The sequence below is a fragment of the Pongo abelii genome, chromosome 12 (assembly GCF_028885655.2).
Source record: "Pongo abelii isolate AG06213 chromosome 12, NHGRI_mPonAbe1-v2.0_pri, whole genome shotgun sequence".
In the NCBI taxonomy this organism is placed as follows: Eukaryota; Metazoa; Chordata; class Mammalia; order Primates; family Hominidae; genus Pongo; species Pongo abelii.
Window position 1 is genome coordinate 128,779,130 of NC_071997.2, and position 22,015 is coordinate 128,801,144.

Below are 22,015 nucleotides of genomic sequence, written 5' to 3' on the forward strand. Positions count from 1 at the left end.
GTAGATTAAGAGAACAGAACATATCTAAAAATGCACCCCAAAATACTTGGCCAGTCAACTTTTTACAATGAAAGACAATTTAATGGAAAAAGGATAGTCTCTTCAATAGTGGTACTGAAAAAAACTGGAATTCTACACTTATACAAAAAGACCTCTACAGCTCCCACAACATTAAAAATAAAATTTAAAATATCAAAATAGAATACAGATATAAATGTAAAATCTAAAATAATACAATTTTTAAAACAAAACATAAGAAAAAACTTCTTGATATTGGGTTAAATAAAAATTATTCTATATCCCACTAATAGCATAATCTGAGGTCTAAGCTGAGGGCAAAGGAAACACGAATATAAAAAGAAAGGGAAATTACAAATATCAACTACAACCTTATGGCTAGTTACATAAATGTGGACTATAGTATCTATGTATATTTTCTTTGTTGACTACATGTGTACATGTGTGCATCTGTACATATTAATATGCATTCATCTCTCTCCACATTCCTTTACTGTATTTTACAAGCTTTGTTCTAGCTTACCTTTACAATTTATCTTTTGGGTAACATAATATTTAGATGGGACTGTGACTGAATTTAAAGAGTAATTAACATACGCCAGAGAGGGACAGTATGCTTGTTCAGCGAGACAGATGGTTGAGACTTCTTGTCTCCTTATTATCAGAAGAGGGTGAGAGTGTCTTACATTGCGTGAATGATCACTGTATCTCATTATGCAGAATCACAGAATTTGGGGTAAGTTCCAATATGTGCACAAAGTGTCCGTCAGTGCTAGGTAGACAAAGAGGTGGACAGCACTAGCTATTATATTAGGCTACTGTCTTTAGAAATGTGAGGCCCTGCAAATTGCATTCTGCTTTGCTGTCTGACTTGTTAGACTCTTGCTAGGCAAGCAGAGCAGTGCTTGGTGCTGGGGGTGCTGGGAGGAGAGGCTACAGGCAGGAGAAGGTAACAACCCTTCCTCTTTGCTCATGGTTCCTACCAGTGCAACTCAGATTTGCTTCTTCACTTGGGTTATATTAGTTTTCTATTGTTGTTTAATAAAATACACCAAAATTTGCTGGCTTAAAACAAAAAATATTTTATCTCAAAATTTATTTGGGTCAAGGAAGTAGGCTCAACTTGGTTAGGTGGTTCTGAGGCAGGAGGCAGGACTGGACTCCAGAGGCAGGGCTTGGACACTGGACCAAATTGAGGACTAGCTAAAACAGGTCCAAGGTGGAAGCAGCTTTCCATAAGACACGCCCACCACTGTGCCATGTCGCTTTCCCATTGCCATGGCAACTCCCAGAAGTTACCACCCCTTTTCATGGCAATGATCCTGACAATCCAGAAGTTGCCACCCTTTTCCTAGATATTTCTGCATAAACCACCCTTTATTTGCATATAATTAAAAGTAGGTATAAATCTGACCGCAGCACTGCTTCTGAGCTGCTATTCTGGGAACACTGCCCATGGGGTGGGCCTGCTCCACAAGGAGTAGAACCTCTGCTGCTGTGCATGGCAGCTTCAGTAAAAGCTCCTGTTTAATACCACTGGCTGGCTCTTGAATTCTTTCCTGGGCAAGCCAAGAACCCTCCCAGGCTAAGTCCCAATTTGGGCACTCACCTGCCCTGCTTCAGTTCTGACTCAGGGTTTCTTGTGAGTGTCAGCAAGGGCTGCATATTTACCTGAGGCTAGAGGATCACTCAGGGCTCTCAGCAGAAGGCCTAAGTTTCTTGCATGTATACTTTTCCATGGGGCTGCCTGTGTGTGCTTACTACACAGAAATCATCTTCCCCCAGGGCAAATTATCTGAAAGAAACGGAGAGCAGGCACACATGAGAGAGCATGCTGTGAGGGTGCTATGCTGATGTTTGTGACCTGCTCTCTGAAATCATGCACTGTCATTTCTGGTCTATACTGTTTGCTACAAACATGTCATTAAGTCCAGCCTATACTTAACAGGAGGGAAACTAAACACTACTGCCTAAAAGAGGGAGTAAATATCAAAAAATTTGTGAACATATTTAAAGACCACCATAGCAGCAGTGGCAGTTCTATCCGGTAGCAAAAGTTGAATCCGTTTGCAATGTTTCCATAGGTACAGAATCAACCTCATCATAGCCCTTAGGGAGACCAGTAGCAGCTAACCAGTGCCCTCTCTTGAGAAGTCTGGGGTCCCAATCCCATAGGACCTCTTCTTCAATCCAATAAGTCTGATAAGTCTCTGTCTTTCTCTTGTTCTGTTGAGTTTCATTTCTGCAAGCAACCTTCTTCATCCTCTAAATTTTATTAATTAATTAATTAATTTATTTATTTTTCAACAGTCAAAGACAGCTTTATTTTGGAGAATAAACCTGACAGGGGCTTCTGGCCAATTTTAGCCAAGAGCATTCTCTTTTACAGACTAAGAATATTTAAGAGTTCAGGGCAAGAGGGCTTATCACAGGCTTGGAATATTTCTGTGTCAGGGAGACATCTTCTAAATTTTAATAGCTCCAACCTCTTCCCTTCATTTCCTAAACATGGTGAGGGAGTATCTGCTCTCTGTATTTAATACTTCCATGATATTTTAGTGTTTTCTTTGTGCCTTTCAGTTATCCATTAGTTTTTTCAATCTACCTAGCAAGCCTTTACACTGAAGTATCTTTTTTAATGATGATGTGGTGCTACCTCCTGACTAGACAAGGACTGAAACAGAGAAATGAGTCTTCTGTGTCTATTAGAAATTCTCTGGCCATAACCCTAATAGCAGTTCATTTTGTCTAAGTCTATTAAAACCATGTTCTATTCCTTTCCCCAAAAATATCCAGAAATATGTTCTATTAAATTTTTTAGAAATCAAATATCATTTAACCTACCAGTTTTGTTTTTTAATTTTCCTTATATTTTTAGTTCTTTTTAGGGAATAGAAGTCTGGTTTCACTGAGAATGCTTAAATCACTTATTCGAATCTTAGCTTGAATATCGGCATCAATTTTAGTGTCAACTTCACCCCTTTTTATTTTGCCATAGGAACTACAAAAGTAAATTCACCTTGTTCCAGATCAAGAGAAATGCTCCTGTATCCAAAAAGATCTGCAAGATATTCCCATCCAGAAAATTCAACCAAATATCAGTAGTGCTGAATAGCACCTCTTCTCTGACAAAAAGTGATTTGAATGTTTTAATACATTATGTGCATTTCCAAGTGACCACAGGAAATTTGTGAGAGAATTGAAATTTGTTTTGCTCTTTCCCCTCAACTTCCTTCTGAGTCTTCCCAAGCCCTCCTGGGCTTTCCAGTTGTGTCTCTTGGCATTCTCCATCCAAAACCCAGTTTTCCATGTGCATGTCTTCCACAGTCCAGCTCTATTCCAGATACTGCTGACATCCATCAAGGGGAGATCTGCCCACTCTTACAAAGAAAAGGTCTAATTCATCCTATTCATGGTACTGAGTTTGGAAAGATCTTCCTTTAAACTATGGAAAATACATGAAATTGCAAGGGAAATCCAAATGGCACTGGAATCCCCCAGCATGGTGACAGGCGTGGCCTCCTATTTGAGGCTGCCCACAGAGAGCTTGGTAACAAAGTTGATGGTAGGAAGTTGATTAACACTGTAGACTTAATGTCTGTGGCTATTTAAAATGCAGAGCCTATTGTTAGGCCAGTGGAAACCTGCCTAAACCTGTTGTCTCTCAGGTGAGTAATGCATAAGCAATATTTCATAAACTTCTATTCTTACGGTATATTGAAAAGAACTGTAAATACTTTAAAGGAAACCAACAAATTCAAACAAACAAAAATCAAGATTTCTTCAAATCAGTGTCAGAATTTCTTTGGAAGAGAAATTTTATATGATAAAAAAGAATTTGATAAATCCTTGCCTTGCAGACATAGCCAAACATGAAGAAGTTATAATATTCCTGAAAGACACCCTTGTAAAATGGATATAAAGACTGGATTTCATTCTTTACTTAGTGTTATGGACTGAATATTTGTGTTCTCTCAAAATTAATATGTTAATGCCCTAATCCCTAGCATGATGGTGTCTGGAGGTGGGGCCTTTGTTAAATAAGGTTAGGAAAAGAAATTAAATTCCTACTTCACACCATACCAAAATGAATGACAGGGAATTCACCAACTAAAATGTGAATGACAAAACTTTAAAATTTCAGAAAATATAAACAAATATCTTAATATCCATCTGAGCATCAGAAAAAGTTTTCCTATAGGTTAATTCTAGCACTTTGGGAGGCCAAGGCAGGTGGATCATGAGGTCAGGAGATCAAGACCATCCTGGTTAACATGGTGAAACCCCATCGCTACTAAAAATACAAAATTTTACAAAAAATACAAAAATTATCCAGGCGTGGTGGCGGGAGCCTGTAGTCCCAGCTACTTGGGAGGCTGAGGCAGGAGAATGGCATGAACCCAGGAAGCAGAGCTTGCAGTGAGCTGAGATCGCACCACTGCACTCGGGTGACAGAGCAAGACTCCACTTAAAAAAAAAAAAAAGGAAGAATGCTCACTCTCTCCTCTGCACTAACCCCTCTTGCCATGTGAGGAGACAGGGAGAAGGTGGCCAACTGCAAGCCAGAAGGGAGTCCTCAAAAGGTACCGAATCAGCAGGTACCCTGATCTTGGACCTCCAGCTTCCAGAACTGTGAGAAATAAGCATCTGTTGTTGAGCCACTCCTCTGTGGCATTTAGTTATAGCAGTCCAAACTCACTAAGATGCTTACGGTCTGCACAGATCTGCAATGTTGCCCATTTTGCTACGTGTGATAAAGATTCTTGTAAAAGCAGAGTCATTAAAAGGGGGCTTGATGATCAAATAATTGGAAAAAACAGATATTACTTTAAGAGACAATATTGATCAGGTCAAGCCTGTGATGGGTAAGACTGTAGGGGTGGTTAACCCAGACAGAGGTCACTGTGCTGTCGAATACTGCACCAAGAACTACCTTTTCAAAAGATCTCTTCAATTTAAAGTGCGTGGCCCTTACCTTCTGAAGTGTTAAAAATGGTAAACCTGAACAAAGTAAAAGAACAACAACAAAAAGAGATGGTGGTTCAAATACCCCATTTAAAACACATTGCAGGGAAGTGAACATGGATTTAGAACGGTTCCTTCTTTGCATGTCCTTGAAGACACTGGTTGTAGTTCTCAGACTCCGAGTTTTCCCATGAAACAAAAAAGGCATCCTGATAGACACCAATACAACCTGGACAAGGAGAAGGATAAATTCATCCTAACTGTGAAGTGTCTTCCAGTACATTAATTTATTTAGCTAATATTTTTTAAGGCTGGCTCCCCTGAATTAGTAAATCCAAAGCAGTACTCCCAATGTATTTTAAATGTACACACAACATAACTGCTATAAAAACAAAATTTGAGACTATAATACTATTATTACTGCTGCTGAAACTACAACTACTAATTTCGTATTTCTTACACTTGATCTTAGCCAAAAGGCCAAGAAGCAATTACTAATTCGTATTTCTTAAGACTTCTTAACAGAAGCCAGAAACTATGTTAAGCACTCTGTATGCATCATTTAGTTCTTATAACATTATAAGATGTGACTTTTATTATCTCTAGATCAGGAAACTTCAGTGAAAGGTGGTCACATGGCCAGTCAGGAATTCAGCTGTTTTTCTATTATTCCTAATCCCTGGTCTTAGGCACTGTTTTCCTTGAAAAGAGTTGCTTCGTGGAACCAGCAAAGGAGACTAGGAAAGGAATCAGACTAGAAAAGGAACCAGAAAAGGAATCTAAAAGGAGACTCTTATTTAATAAAGGAATCTAAAAGGAGAGTCTTATTTACTACAGAGAAATATAAGGAATCATGTTTTCTAGGAAAAAAAAAAAACAGTCTTTGATGAACCTTTCTAAGAAAGAGTCAAAGAGCTGATGAGGAAACAGACGAGCTTCCCAGATGCTGTATCACATTATTCTGACCTCCTCACCAGACATTTCTACAGAAGTTCCACCAACTTGAAAAGGTGTTGCCCTGGGAGACCTGCAGAAGCATTATCAAAGGATACCACTGACAAACCATAAGCTGTGTCCTCCTTGCAAGAAAAAAACAGGTTATACCAAGCTCCTTGTGCCTCTTCCAATAAGATGAACTACATATATGCAGAGAATGAGAAGAAAAAAATGCTGTTTGCAAACTCAGACTTAAATTCTCTTTGACTTAAAATCCTGGTTTCATTACTTTTGCTGGATATGTACTGCATATTCCTCCAGATAGATTAGGAAGAAACTTGTACCTTTCTACTCCAAATAAGGCAAATGTTGTGATTAGATATTATCATATGCTCATGATTTCAGCAATGGAATTAAAGATTTCAGAATACCCATTCCACAGAAAGGACTTACACTTAACAGAAGCTTCCAGCGAGCAAAACCTTGTCAAAGTCTCCAAATTCCCACAGAAACTGCATACCCTGGGGCTCAAGACCCTGTAAATGACTGAAGATTCTCACACTCACCCAGAGGCAGGAGGCAACGTGGATAACTAGCTATTATTTGGTTATTATACTGATAGGGCATAGAAAGTGTTTAAAATGTTCTGATTGATTGCTCTGTCTATACATTTTATTGCTCTGAAAAAGTGCCCTAAAATAGGCGAGTCCAAAGAGAAAACAAATTTCTAATTCTAGGCAACATTCCGATCTTTCTGTCCCAGAATGTATTTCAAAAAAAGAGTAAACAAAATGGTACTAGCTATATAAAATATAGATTTCATATTTATGAGAGGCTGAAGTCTTGAAATATTGGGACTAATTTAGAGGAAAATTATTGCTCATTGAACTCAACATATGGTACTTTTCATCAATTTATTCCTGAAAAGGTAAATTAAATGTATGACACTCATCCCTTTCAAACCAGAAAGGTAAACCATTTTTCCAGTCTTTTTTCTGATTGTTACTGTTGTGAAATATTATTTTCTATAGATCTTTTATGGAATAGGATCCAAAATTTAAAATGATTTTAAAAATCAAGTACAAAACTTTAAATAAATGTCAGACTCTTAAACACTTCTAGAGGCCCTGATACCACCCTCCAACCCTGCCAAGTTGGAAGCATTTGCTCCCCTCTGACATGAAGGATGTTTTGATGAAAGATTGAGCAGCATTAGCTGTAGTAACATCTAGCTTCTCACCTACTTGTGAGACTTCTCTTACAAAGATGGAATCCAACACACAACACAGGTACTCATCTTCTCCTCTTCTTAGCAGTATTTGACCCTGTGATCAAATTTCTCTTCTTTTTGGTTATTCTTCTCCATTTTGTCTATGAGATGTGCCCTCAATGTTTATGTTTCCCAAGTCTTCACTCTCTGTTCTTCTTCTGAATATCTCCTTCCTCAACCCCCAACCCTTGTGATCACACCTGTGACCACATCATTGTAAATGTTCGCATCATCTGCAATCCAGACACCCTCTCCTGTCCTGGAACCTCCTTTCCTTACAGCTTACCTGCTGTCCTCTGCCTGCTCTACCATTTTTTAAATCTCACTCAAATCCTCATTGCACTGATTTTATCAATTCATCACTATATTATATGTCCCTATGTTCCCACTTTCCTCCATACCCAAAATATGTCCCACGGTCCCTCATAATAATTATTTCTTTGCAAACACACTTCAGTCCTTCACTTCTGCCTCACTACATAGAGCCTGTGTGATGCCGACTCAACCTCAGTTAAATCCAACCATGAACCTGCTCCATCCCCACACACAGCACTGAGCATCTCCCTCTGCAATAGCTGGTGTATCCCCCACCTTTTGTTTTCAGTGGAGAGCCTTCATTGCACTCCCTGCTTTGAGCATTAAGTGCTTTTGCTATATCTGGTTAAGGTATCTTAGGTATTTGTAGGAAACTCTTCAATTTATTAATTTATTAATATAAATTTAGATATTTATAATATAAATGGCATAATATAAATAATACAAATTTATTTATTTAAAGTCTTTGCTTTATTAACTTATCAGGGGATTTTTGTTTTTTTGCATTTTTCCACCCCGTTTTCTAGGCTACAATGAAAGAAATAAGATCTCCCTGATGTCTATCAAAAAATGACTGAAACTATGTTTTGCTCTTGTGTTTGGACAGACTTTCTTTCTTCCTGACAGCCATAAGATATAATAAGGTGAATCATACTTCCAAAAGGAAAACAAGCTTTTAATAGTATAATTTTACTATACTTTGAGCATCACAAAAGTCTTCTGACTGGAGTGTTTCTGGCTAGGAAGATACATTAAAACAAATATATTTCTCAAAAAGAACACTTCAAATGATTACTGGTACTGGATGGAACATTTTTCCCTTTCCTGCTTTTTACCTCCTCATTTCATTTTCTTTTCTCTCAACTGTTGACCAATTTTGAAGAAGTGAAAATATGGAAAGATTTGACTTCTACTCCATTTCCAGTTCTCTATTACTCTTCTAGTGATTTTTGACAATCAACCAAACTAAACCAGGTCTCAGGATATATAACCAAAGTGTCAAATCATTACTCCATTTAGTTAACCTTTTCTGCAAGATCTTGGAGAGCTTCTATAATGTTCACTTACATTTGGTTATATAAAGTTAGGATCTAGGATGCACTGAGGGTCACACTATAGATTTAGAGGTTAATCCATCCAACCTCTTCATATTGCAAATGAGGTAATTATGTTAGACAAGGGACTTGGTGGCAGTGGGAGGGTGTCATGGCAGGAGCCAAAGCCCAGATCTCCTGACAGCCAGTCAGGAGCCTTTTCATTTCATTCCAACCATTCCTAACTAGAAACAAAACAGATTTGCTTTGCAGTTTGGAAATATAAACAGTAGAAATAATGAGTACAATTTGACAGTACAAGTAACTTTTTCTAAGTAAGCTCATAAACTAAGCTCAAATAAGCTCAATAAATTAGGGTGATTGTTGTTTAACAGAAAATCTAGAAAAGCAAGCTGTTTCCTCTTGTAAATTTATGTCGTGAAGTAAACTTCACTTGTAGCAAATGTCTTCTTATTGATATATGTCAATAATTCCCTGCACCACACTTCATCATCCACACTCGTGGAGCTGACAGCTCAAAGAAAATCTGACCTGTCATTATCTGGGCAGACATCTCTATTAGCTCCAGAGTCAAAGTTCATTAGCCTCAAACTCAGGACCTTCCTGGGGGGTCACCAGTCTCCCCATCAAGGGTGCATGGCCCTCCCTTCCCTGCCGCGCGCAAACATGCACTGCCCACACCGTGTCTCAGACAGAGTCTCCCCCTTTATGGAGCATGTTCCACTGCTTTCCCAGCTCCTCACTTTCTGAGAACACTTTGATGCAAGTACAAAAAGCAAACAATCAAACTTTTTTTTTTTTCAAAATGAAGATAGCTTTAAACCTTCAATTATGAATATTTTATACAATTAAAAATGTTTTTGTTTTTGAGATGAGGTCTCACTATGTTGCCCAGGCTGGAGTGCAGGGGCACGATCACAACTCACTGCAACCTCTGCCTTCCAGGCTCAGGTGATCTTCCTGCCTCAGCCCACCATGTAGCTGGAACCACAGGTGCACTCCACCACATCTAATTTTTTTGGGGGGCATTTTTTTTAGAGATGGGGACGCACCTGATGTTGTCCGGACTGATCTCGAACTCCTGGGCTCAAGTGATGTGATCACCAAGGCCTCCTAAAGTGCTGGGATTACAGGCATGAGCTACCAAGCCAAGACTAAAAATGTATTTTTTCAAAAAAGTGATAGTCATTTGTAGTTTTCATAGAGAATCAGAGTTTTCATGTTCGGAATGTCTTTCCAAATGTTTTATACACATATTTACACAGAATTACAATAGAGTGGTTTTCTCATACAGAGAGCACCTTGTCCCTATATAATTCTATCCCATGCTCTTCAGTGAGAGTGAATACTAATCTAATTGGTAAAATTCTAGGAAACTCATTGGAGGAAGTTTCACTAATGAACTGGTCACTGCATATTATGAGGCCCCTAACGTAGGTGTGTCTCTTCAATCACTCTCCTGCCTCCTTCTCTGTGCCCGTAGCAGCCACAGGGTTAGAACTTTCCCGGGATAGGAAGAGGCCAAGCCATTTCATTTGTCTGCATTATAAGCAAGGATGTTACCTTTTTGGATTTCTGTTCTTTGTGTATCTGGAAGGTGGTAAAATACGGTGCTGGACTTAGAGAGAAGGAGAATATCTCCACAGCCTCACTCCAATCCACTCTGGTAAGCTGTCAACATCTATGTTTATTTGTTTAGTCATGAAAGCAAACTCAAGATTTCTAACTCAGAAATTAGACAATTACTTACAGCAATAACCCTGCTGACTCCTCTTGCATCAACTGCCCTGGGGCAATATGATGAGGGCAAATGTCAGCTGCTTATGGCAGGAGGCTAGGCATCCGGACTGTGGGAGAGGACCCCAAAACTATGACTCTGGGAGCTTATGCAGTAGTTGGAAAGTCCACCCTCCCTTCCAGCTAGTGGGAGAGAGAAAGAGACAGAGACAGAAACACAGAGATGGAGTGGGAGAGACAGAAAGTGGAAGAGAGGGAGAGACAGACAGATATAGACAGATAGAGATAAAGGTAGAGAGTGAAAAAGAGAAAGAAAGGAAAAGACAGAGAGACAGGACAGAGAAAGAACGAGAAGGAGAGAGGGAAAAGAAAAAAAACAGAGAGGCAGGCTCTGTGTTATTTAAAACATAAACAGATCTCTCTTGGTTGAGGAGGAGATGCCCCCTGCCATGGAAAGCTAGCATTTGGCTTTGGGATGGTGACTAAATAACCTTCAGCATGGCAGCTAATGATGGCCACAACACCCTTATAATGTGAGGAGCTGAGGGGTCATCCTTCCCCTGTCATTCCAGTGACCAACTGCCCAGAAAGCCCTGCATGCAGTCTCCTGAACACACTTTCCCCATTGTGCTCACCACCCCTGCAGACCCACACTCTCAGTCTGGCTTGCTAAGGCTGTGCACAGGAGCGATGGTCAGTCAGCACTCATGCACTCCTGGGTCTCTTGAATCTGATGCTGCTGCAAAAAGCCCCAGTGACACCTATTTCTATAAAACGTGGCTAATCGGTACTATTTTGACCTCTGTTTCAATTGAGGCCTCAACACTAGAAACCATACAATGGATGCCTACACCTCCACATCCTAAAACGAGGCAGGAGGCCACCTATATGGGGCAGGTGGGAAGATGTGAGAAGATGACACCAGCCGGGTACCATGTTACAGCATCATCATTGTCATTGTCATCACCATTGTCACAATCATAATAAAGCATTCTCTCTCCCATTTCTTTCAAATACTACCTTTGTCATGTTATAAATTATTATATTGGGGGCTTTTCTGAGTTTTCTAGTACTTCCATTCATAGTCGATTTGCTGCTAATAAAGATTGTTTTAATTTTTGTGGCTTTACAATATGCTATAATATCAAGTAGCACATGGCATATATAGCTTTTCTTTCACAAAGCGTTGGCCATAATGATGAAGTTTTCTTCCACACAAACTGAAATTATTTTTTCAGGCTCAACATATCGCTTAGATTTATATGAATGGCGTTAACGTTTTAGAATTATTTGGAGAATATTAATATAAAATGTTACTTTTCTCATACAGGAAAAGGGTAACTATCTTCTTCAAGATCTCACATTTTATTTCTTTTTTTCTCAAAAATACAGGTTTTTATATTTACGGAATTTTATATTTTGCTTCTGTTGTGATGTGTACTTTATACCATTAAATGCTATTACTCCATGACTATATGGAAAAGCTAATAATTTATCTGTGTTTATTTTGTAATAAACCACTTTATTATCTTTTTAGCCCAAATATAATTTGTCACTTTTCTTGACTTTTTTATGTAATAATCGTATTGACTGCACATAATAGTAATTTTGCTTCCTCTTCTCCAAAACTTATACCTCATTTTATTTTAAACTTTTTGTTGATTTTTAGGGCGCCTGTACAATGTAAATAATAAATCACAAAAAGTATCATTTTTCTGTGTGTGATTTTAGCGGAAGCACCTACTTTTTCAGTTCAAAGTTAATCATATCTTTAATTAACGTTTTATTATCACTCCTCTGGTGTATGTGACACACATCCTCTGTCACATGCACCTCCTTGAAAGATGCGCAGATCTGGGTGTGCTTTTCCTCAATGTTAGTATCATTGTGGTCTTAGTGTGCTCCTTTTTAAATGGGATTATATGTTTGTGTCCACAGGAGTTTACGTGTAATTTATACTTAAGTTATGAAACAAAACAATAAATGACCATTAGTGAAACCATCACATGCCTGAAGAAACAGAACAGAATCATCCCAAGCTGCCCTTTCTCTCAGTTATTTCCCTAGTGCATTCCTCTGCTTCCCATCCCTACGGCAACAATTAGCCTGACTTTGAGGTTTATCTTGTACTTGCTTATTTTCCTAAATATTTTCATCATCATTATATGCATCTCAAAACACTATGTAGTTTGGGTTGTATTTAAACCTTATAAACGTGGATTCGTGCTGCTCATCTTCACCAAAATCACTACAAAGACTTTATTGCACTACTTAGTAAGACTCTTCTGCTGCTTTCAAGGTTCTAAGGGGAAAACATCCCTGCCCAAATAAACAAGTGTTTATTGAAAAAATTATTTCTCCTTCCTTGTAATGATTTATATTCTCCCATTCCCAATTTGTGAAGCACATATGCAAAATGCATTTATCTGTACAGAGAAATTATTAAACATAGATTTTTATTCAAAATGACTTAAAAGTGTTCTCAAAGGTCAACTATACAGTGTTAAGCTAAAACGTTTCCAGAGACCAAAATCAAATTCTCCATTTTAAAAATTTATTTGAAAAACATTTTACTTTTTGAACTGATGAAACGGTCGTGTGTTTGAATATACAGATCTAAAAGCAATTTCAGAACAGAGTGTTACTCTTCCCTCTATCAGGTTATGAACTACAAGATAAGACAGCATTTCTCATATTTCACTGAAGCTTGTCAGCTTTCGGCAGCATGCTATGCATGATGTACACACGTAATCAGAAACTGTTCATCTATCAGCGAATTAGCTTGTACCTAACCCATCTATTTTTCTAACTCCAGGAAAATTGATTTTGAAGACACTCCCATGCAGTATATATTTATCTGGCTAACTTGACATATCTCCAATGCAATTTGAGGTAATTTCATGATTGTCACCTTTTTCAAGGCCCCGAACTGCTCTTCCTGGGTGGGCTGGAGTGTGGGGATGCCACTCACCCTTTGGTCAGGCCATATACCCGGGAGTCAGTTATTTTGATGTCTCTCTCTGAACTCCACGTCATCAGATCCCCGAGACTCTGACTCGAAATACTCACTATTCAAAAGTCTTCATTTCTTCCACTCTACGCCCTAGTCCAAGCCAGGCCCTCCTGTCATCAAGACCACTGCAACACCCCCCCATCAGTTCTGCTGCTTATGATTTTCCCCCATGCCAGATACTCTCTACTGGGCAGGTTGAATCATTCTTTACAGAACCAGATCACATTTCTTTTCTGCATCACCACTCAATGCCTCTCCACCACGGGCACATTAGAAGTCCAAGTCAAACACTGGCCTACACCCCACCTTGTCTGCTCCTGACAGCCTCTCTGATCTCAGCTCTTTCTTTTCCCGCCTTCAGGTGAGGCCATGCTGGCCCCTGGCTATTGCTATGTCATGCTAAGAAGCAACATAATGTACAGAGAATTTCCTGAAGACTCAGAAATTAATAGCACCAGTTTCCTTTGAAAATGAAGATACAAAGAGTGGTTAAAATAAGAAGAATTTGTAGAATGTTCAAAAAAAAAAGTTAAATTCCATCTTTGTTTCCACTCTATATAGGTAGGGTGTGATAATTCCACCTGTATCTTAGCAAAAGACTCAAAGTATATTCTGGATAAAGACAAATTTCTATAAGAGAAATTTGAGACATAGTTAAGGTTGATGGTTTTATCAGGGGTTGTCCCTCCCTTCACTCTGCACTTCTTGCTGTCACCATGTGAAGAAAGATGTGTTTGCTTCCCCTTCCACCATGATTATATGTTTCCCAAGGCCCCTCCCCAGCCCTCAGAACTGTGACTGAATTAAAACTCTTTCCTTTATAAATTACTCAGTCTCAGGCATGTCTTTATTCACAGCGTGAGAATAGACTAATACAGTACATTGATACCAGAAGTGAGGTACTGCTATAAGAATACCTGAAATGTGGAAGTGATTTTGGAACTGGGTAACAGGCAGAGGTTGGAACAGTTTGGAGGGCTCAGAAGAAGACAGGAAGATGTGGGAAAGTTTGGAAATTCTTAGAGACTTGTTGAATAACTTTGACCTAAATGCTGATAGCAATATGGACAAAAAAGTCCAGGCTGAGGTGGTCTCGGATGGAAATGAGGAACTTGTTGAGAACTGGATTAAAGGTCACTCTTGTTATGCTTTAGCAAAGAGACTGGAAGCATTTCACCACTGCCTTAGAGATCTGTGGAAATTTGAATTTGAGAGAGATGATTTAGGGTATCTGCCAGAGAAATTTCTAACCAGCAAAAAACTCAAGAGGAAGCAGAGCATAAAAGCTAGGAAAATTTGCAGCCTAATGATGCAATAGAAAGGAAAAACCCATTTTCTGGGAATAAATTCAAGCCTGCTGCAGAAATTTGCATAAATAACAAGGAGCTAAATGTTAATCACCAACACAATGAGGAAAATGTTTCCAGGGCACGTCAGAGACCTTCACAGCAGCCCTGCCCACTGCAGACCAGGAGGCCTAGGAGGAAAAAATGGTTTTGTGGGCTGAGCCCTGGGCCCTCCTGCTGTGTGTAGCCTCAGGACTTGGTTTTCTGTGTCTCAGATGCCCCAGCCATGGCTAAAGTGGGCCAAGGTACAGCTCAGGTTGTGGCTTCAGAGGTGCAAATCCCAAACCTCTGCAGCTCTGATGCAGTGTTGAGCCTTCAGGTGCACAGAAGTCAAGAATTGAGGTTTGGGAACCTCTGCCTAGATTTCAGAGGTTGTATGGAAACACCTGGATATCCAGGCAAAAGTTTGCTGCAGGGGTGGGGCCCTCATGGAGAACCTTGGCTAGGGCAGTGAAGAAGGGAAATGTGGTGTCAGAGCCCCCACACAAAGTCCCCACTGGGACACTGCCTAGTGGAGCTGTGAGAGAAGGGCCACCATCCTTCAGACCCCAGAATGGCAGATTCACAGACAGCTTGTACCATGCACCTGGAAAAGCCACAGACACTCAAAGCCAGCTTGTGAAAGCAGCCAGGATGGGGGCTATACCCTGCAAAGCCACAGAGGTGGAGCTGTCCATGGCTGTGGGAGCCCACCTCTTGCATCAGCATGCCCTGGATGTGAGACATGTTATCAAAGAAGATCATTTTGGAACTTTAAGGTTTAATGACTGTCCTATTGGATTTTGAACTTCTGGGGGGCCTGTGGCCCCTTTGTTTTGGCCAATTTCTCCCATTTGGAATGGGTGTATTTACTCAATGCCTGTACCTCCACTGTACCTAGGAAGTAACTAATTTACTTTTGATTTTACAGGCTCATAAGTAGAAGGGATTTGCCTTGTCTCAGACGAGACTGGACTTGGACATTTGAGTTAAAGCTGGAATGAGTTAAGACTTTGGGGGACTATTGTAAAGGCATGATTATGTGTTGAATTGTGAGGACATGAGATGAGGGAGGGGCCAGGAGTGGAATAATATGGTTTAGCTGTGTCCCCACCCAAATCTCGTCTTAAACTATAGTTCCCATGATTCCCATGTATCATGGCAAGGACTTGGTGGGAGGTAATTGAATCATGGGGGCAGTTACCTCCATGTTGTTCTCATGATTGTGAGTTAGTTCTCCTGAGATCTGATGGTTTTATCAGGTGCTTTCCCCAACTTCTCTCTGCACTTCTCCTTGCAGCCGCCATGTGAAGAACAATGTGTTTGCTTACCCTTCCGCCATGATTGTAAGTTTCCTGAGGCCTCCCCAACCCTGCAGAACTGTGAGCAGTTAAACCTCTTTCCTTGATAAATTACTCAGTTTGGGGTGTGTCTTTATTAGCAGTGAGAGAATGGACTAATACAGTGTCTAAAACTGGAAAACTGAGAAATGGCCAAAGAATCATGTTTCATAGATGTCTTCATTGACTCAGGTTGCCATAACAGAATTCTACAGACTGGGTGTTTTAAACAACAGAAATTTATTTTCTGGAGCCTGAGAAGTCCAAAACCAAGGGGTTGGCCAATTTGGCTCCTGGGAAGGGCTCTCTTTCTGGCTCGCAGATGGGTGCCCCTCACTGTCCTCACATGGCAAAGAGAGCAGCTCTGCTATCTCTTCCTCTTCTTATAAGGACACCAGCCCTATTTGGTTATGGCTTTACTCTTATGACCTCATTTAAACTTAATTATTGTCTTAAAGGCTCAATCTCCAATATAGTCACATTTAGGGTAAGGGTTTCAACATATGAATTTGGAGGAGACATAATTAATGCCAAAGCAATAGAAATACATAGATTAATGCCCAAGGAATCTGCTAAAAGTTTGCCACCAGTGCAGGGAAAATGGAAAGGAGTAGGAAATTGCAGAGTTTTCTTTAAGGACTGATACCACTAAGTGATTAAACTATATACATGTATAATTTAGTTAAAAATAAAATTTAAAGAAGCAGCAGACAATCTGAAATGAATCAACAATTGCAGGTGATTTTTTTCTTTTATTTAGAACATTTGCCTAATTCTAAATGCTGTCTAATACCAAAAAAAAAAAGAGAGAGAAAAGAAAAAAACTACTTATTTGACAGGAAATTCAATTTGAGTCAACACTGAACATTGTGAGGAAACCTCACAAAACATATTACGTTATCTTAAATTGCATTCAAGGAAGTCAAGTGTATAACCTGAGGGAGCCACAGCGCTACTCTATCTAGCAGTGGTGTGCAGGTAAAGAAGCTCTAAATTGTACTGTGTGCTAATTTCCAGTGTGATACTGCCCACGGCTGACTTCAGTGACATTACTGAACGTGGACTTGGGAAAAGGCAGACATGATGAGCTTCTGCAAGCTGGCATGTGCCAACCCCAGTCCACACTATAACAGATCAGAGCAGTTAGAGGAATCCTTTTCTTCCTTTATAATTTTTTCTAGTGCAATTTTAAATTTTGAAAATGAGATTGATAGAGTTTATGTATTTACAGAAAATAAAGATGCTTAAAAAAATCAAATCACATGAGTCATAGTTCAAAGAAGGGACATTTAAGCTGAAGATAGTAAAAGGTTATAATTTTTGAATTGCCATGACTGGTTTACAATGTCAAGATCTCCAGGCACTTGATGACTGCCTTCAAATATCTGAAGGTTTTATTGGCACAAAATATTTGAAAATCCATTTTTACCACCCTGTACACACACACACGTGCACACACACACATACAAATTGCAATGGTCTTATTTATCTTTCATAAGCTAGCACAAATATTGCCTCCTCCATGGATATTCTCTGATTTAATTAATATCCATACTCTATTCCTGTTTTCCAGAGATTTCTATTGCTTCCTTCAGCACTTTATGGGTAATTTACCTCCTTATATATCTGTCTCTCCTGCCAATATGAGTGCCTCTTAAGGACAGGGAACACATCTTATTCATCATATTTCCTGACACATGTAGAGATTCAAAAAGCTTTGATTGGAGGAAAACTTGAAGCAAGTTTCAGTTTAGTAAAAGGAAGTTCTGAATCATCATTTTTTATTTAGCAACAAGTTCCCTTGAGGAGCGTAATTCTGATGACTCTGGACGTCCAGGCATAAATTGGAAGCCCCATGTGGTAGACAAGAGCATGAACTAGATGACCCCCTGGTGCCTTCTGTGCACTAACTGTGTAATTGACCTTGAACAAGCTGCTCTGGCTTTAGTCCTGAATTGCATAACATTGACACTGCCCTTTCATCACCTGTAGGAAACCCTTTTTCTGAGGTTCAGATGGATGTTAAGATATTTGCTTATACTTTCTGAAAGTTTTAAAGTTTTGCCACTCACATTTCAGTCAGTAATTCCCTTGTCCTTCATTTCAGTATGATGTTAAGTAGGAATTTAATTTCTTTTCATTTTTTCATATTGAGAGGTAAGGGCTCACTTGTCCAGGACCAATTTCATTCAGAGGAGTTTACCTTCTGAGCAGGATTGTTATCTGTGCCTGAGAAAGCATTGAGGTCATGGAGCAGGGATAAAGATTATGTGTGTGCCATGCCATACAATTATACCCTAGCCATGGGGCCCAGCTCCTGATCACCCCAGCAAAGGGCCTGGGTTTCTCCTAATCATGCGTCTTTTGCCTTCCAGAAAGTAGCCTCATCACATCTCATGGCTGGCCATAATGGAACCCTATGCACTGCCCCACAGTGGGGGCATCATGCCCTTGTTAACATTTTGCCTATGTAGGATTTCCCCATTAAATTCTGTTTCTTCCCTGGGGAATGTGCTCTTGGGTAAGCATCCTCATTTTCTTGACATATATTGACAACCAAATTTTCCAGCACTGTTTATTTTATCGACCAGTCAGCTTTTTCCCACAGACACACAAAGCGACCTTTTTTGAATACATGCTATATACGCACAAGTCTGTGTTGTAGGTTAATTGTGTTTCCCAAAAAGATAGGTTCAAGTCGTAATCTCTGGTATCCGGGAATGTGACTTTATTTAATGTCTTAGTCCATTTGCATTATAACAAAATACCATAGGCTGTGTAATTGATAAATAATAGAAATGTATTTCCCATACTTCTGGAGGCTGGGGGGTCCAGGATCCAGGCACCAGTAGGTTCAGTGTCTGGTGAGGGCTTTATTGCTGCTTCTAAGATGGTGCCTTGTTGCTGCATCTGCCAGAGGGATCAGGCCGTGTCCTCACGTGGCAGTGAGCAGAAGGGCAACAGAGGGGAACTCTATTAAGCCTCTTTAATAAGGGCATTAATCCAGGCTCTGCCCACATGACTTAATCACTTTCTAAATGGCTGTACCTCTTAATACTACCACAACGGGAATTACATTTAAATTAGAATTTTGGAGAGAAAACACATTTAAACCACAGCAGGGTCTTTGCAGATGTAATCATATTAAGATCCAGTCATACTGTATTAGGACCCAAATTCGGTCTCACAGGCACACAGGGAAGAAAGCCATATGGCAGTGGAAGCAGAGATAGGAGTGATGTGTCTACAGGCCAAGGAACGCCAAAAGCTGCCTGCCACTACCAGAAACTGGAAGGGGTGAGGACAGTTCTTCCCTAGAGCCTTCAGAGGGTGCATGGTGTATTAGTCTGTTTTCACATTGCTGATAAGGACATACCCAAGACTGGGCAATTTACAAAAGAAAGAGGTTTAATGATCTTACTGTTCCACCTGGCTGGGGAAGTCTCACAATCATGGCAGAAGGCAAGGAGGAGCAAGTCATGTCTTACGTAGATGGCAACAGGCAAAGAGAGAGAGCTTATGCAGGGAAATTCCCCCTTATAAAACCATCAGCTCTCATGAGACTTATTCACTGTCATGAGAATAGCATGGGAAAGACCTGCCCCCATGATTCAATTACCTCCCACCGGGTCCTTCCCACAACATGTGGGAATTCAAGATGAGATTTGGGTGGGGACACAACCACATCATATCACGTGGCTCTGCTGACTCGCTGATTTGGGACTTCTATTTTCCAGAACTGTGAAGCAATACATTTTGTTGTTTTAAGCCACCTAGTTTTTGGTACTTTGTCATTGCAACCCTAGGATACTAATGTGGTCTAATTCTAAGCTCTGTATTCTGTTCATTGTTGCGTGTTTCCATTTCTGCAATAATACAACAATCACTAGGGACTTACTATAAAGCTCAATAGCTAGAAAGGCAAATTCCTCACCCCTGTAATCCTTCAGTTTCCTAACTATCCCTCCCATTCTGCTCTTCCCTGTGAATGTGAGGATTAGTTTACAAAGGTCTATGAAATACTTGTTTTAGATTTCCATCACAATTTAATGGAATCAGAAGGCTGACTTAGGAAGTATTAATAGATTTAAGGTAAACTGTTTCTAGCTATGAAAGTGGAATGAGTATTCAAATATTCAGTCATATTTTATTGTTTTCTCTGTAAAGATTTTGCACATATTTGGTAGTTTTATTTCTAGAGTTGTATAAATATTGTTGAAATCATGAATGGGATCTTTGTTACAGTGATCATTACCAGTGTATAAAGCGACTATTGATTTTTGTATTGGCCTCACTCTCAGCAAAGGTGCTGGAGGCCAATTTGATTACTTTGGATTTGTCTATAGACAATCACACTTACATAAAAAGACATTGTATTCTCTCATATCTAATTCTTATATTGCTTTTTACTTTTGTCTTGTTAAATCAGTATAAACTTTAATAGAAGCAGGGATAATAGGTGTGTTTGTATTATTGCTGAGTTTAATGTGATCGATTCTAAATTGCCAGCACTAATGATGAAGTTTTGAATATATTTTTTTAAGTGAATACTTATTATCTACGTTAGACAGTTTTCTTCTATTAAGACCTTGCCAAGACTTTTTTTTTGAATAATGAATGTGTGGAACTTTTTCAAATAACTTTTATATACGTCTATATAATAATGTTTTCACCTTCTGTTTGTTATCCTGACAAATGTGATAATGTATACTCACATTGGTGAATGTTAATAGTAAATAATTCTGTAATGTCTAATAATTCTGTAATTTCTAGAACTACATAGAGTTCTCTCAGTTTTGCTTATAGGGACTCATAAGTGGGAGTTGAACAATGAGAACACATGGACACAGGGAGGGGAACATCATACACTGGGGTCTGTTGGGAGGTGGGGAGCAAGGGGAGTGATAGCATTAGGAGAAGTACCTAATGTAGATGACAGGTTGATGGGTGCAGCAAACCACCATGGAACGTGTATACCTATGTAACAAACCTGCATGTTCTGCACATGTATCCCAGAACTTAAAGCCTAATAAAAAAAAAAAGTAAATACTTCCATAATGTCTAATCATTCTGGAATTTCTAGAACTACATAGCATTCTCTCAGTTTTGCTTATAGGACAATATTCCTACCCCTTAGTAAAACTGATTATCTTTTTGGGGGGCATCCTTAAGTCCTGCACACTTCTAATTTCTAATTCTTCCAACTACAGTGATGCTAAAATGCAAGTGAACAAAGGCTTAAAGCAATATTTGACGATATGAACTCAGAAATATTTGTCTCATGAAGTCCAGGCACATTTGAGATGCTCCCAGTGAAATAAAAAATGTGCTTAAAGCCAGGTGTGGTGGCTCACGCCTGTAATCCCAGCATTTTGGGAGGCCAAGGCAAGCAGATTGCTTGAGGCCAGAAGTTCAAGACCAGCCTGGCCAACATGGTAAAACCCTGTCTCTACTAAAAATACAAAAATTAGCTGGGCATGGTGGCAGGCACCTGTAATCCCAGCTACTTAGGAGGCTGAGGCAGAAGAATTGCTTGAACACGAGAGGTGGAAGTTGCAGTGAGCCAAGATTGCGCCACTGCACTCCAACCTGGGTGACAGAGTGGGACTCCATCTCAAAAAAAAAAAAATGCACTTAACATTATTTTATTGATTCACATGAAATTCAAGGGCAAACAGACTTTCCCTGAGACATGAATCCAGCGGAAGCATGTGTGCATTTGCACCTCCCCTTCGAAGGACTCAGAAGCACTGGGAACAGTTGAGATTTCCTCAAAAATGAAAAAGGTGCTTTTACCTCATTTGAAATAATATTTCATTATCGATTAAAATTATCATTTGAACTTATGTACTTTTAGCAAGTGAGAAATGTTTTTCTCTGTTAAGGAAAATTAAACCAAGTTCACCAGTGTTCACCATGTACCTATCCTTTGTGAAGCATTGCGGAGCTGTGCAACATGCAAAGATGCAAAACAAAACCTTCCCCTGGAAGGTTTCTATGCTTATGAAGCTAAGAAGATAATGGTTTTCACAACTGTTTTT

General features: G+C 39.5%; 1 long non-coding RNA gene across 1 annotated transcript in view; it reads right to left on the reverse strand.

Moving 5' to 3' along the window:
• LOC129057775 (uncharacterized) overlaps positions 1-22,015 on the reverse strand; it is a 57,067-nt gene that overhangs the window by 34,446 nt on the left and 606 nt on the right. The window lies entirely within an intron of this gene.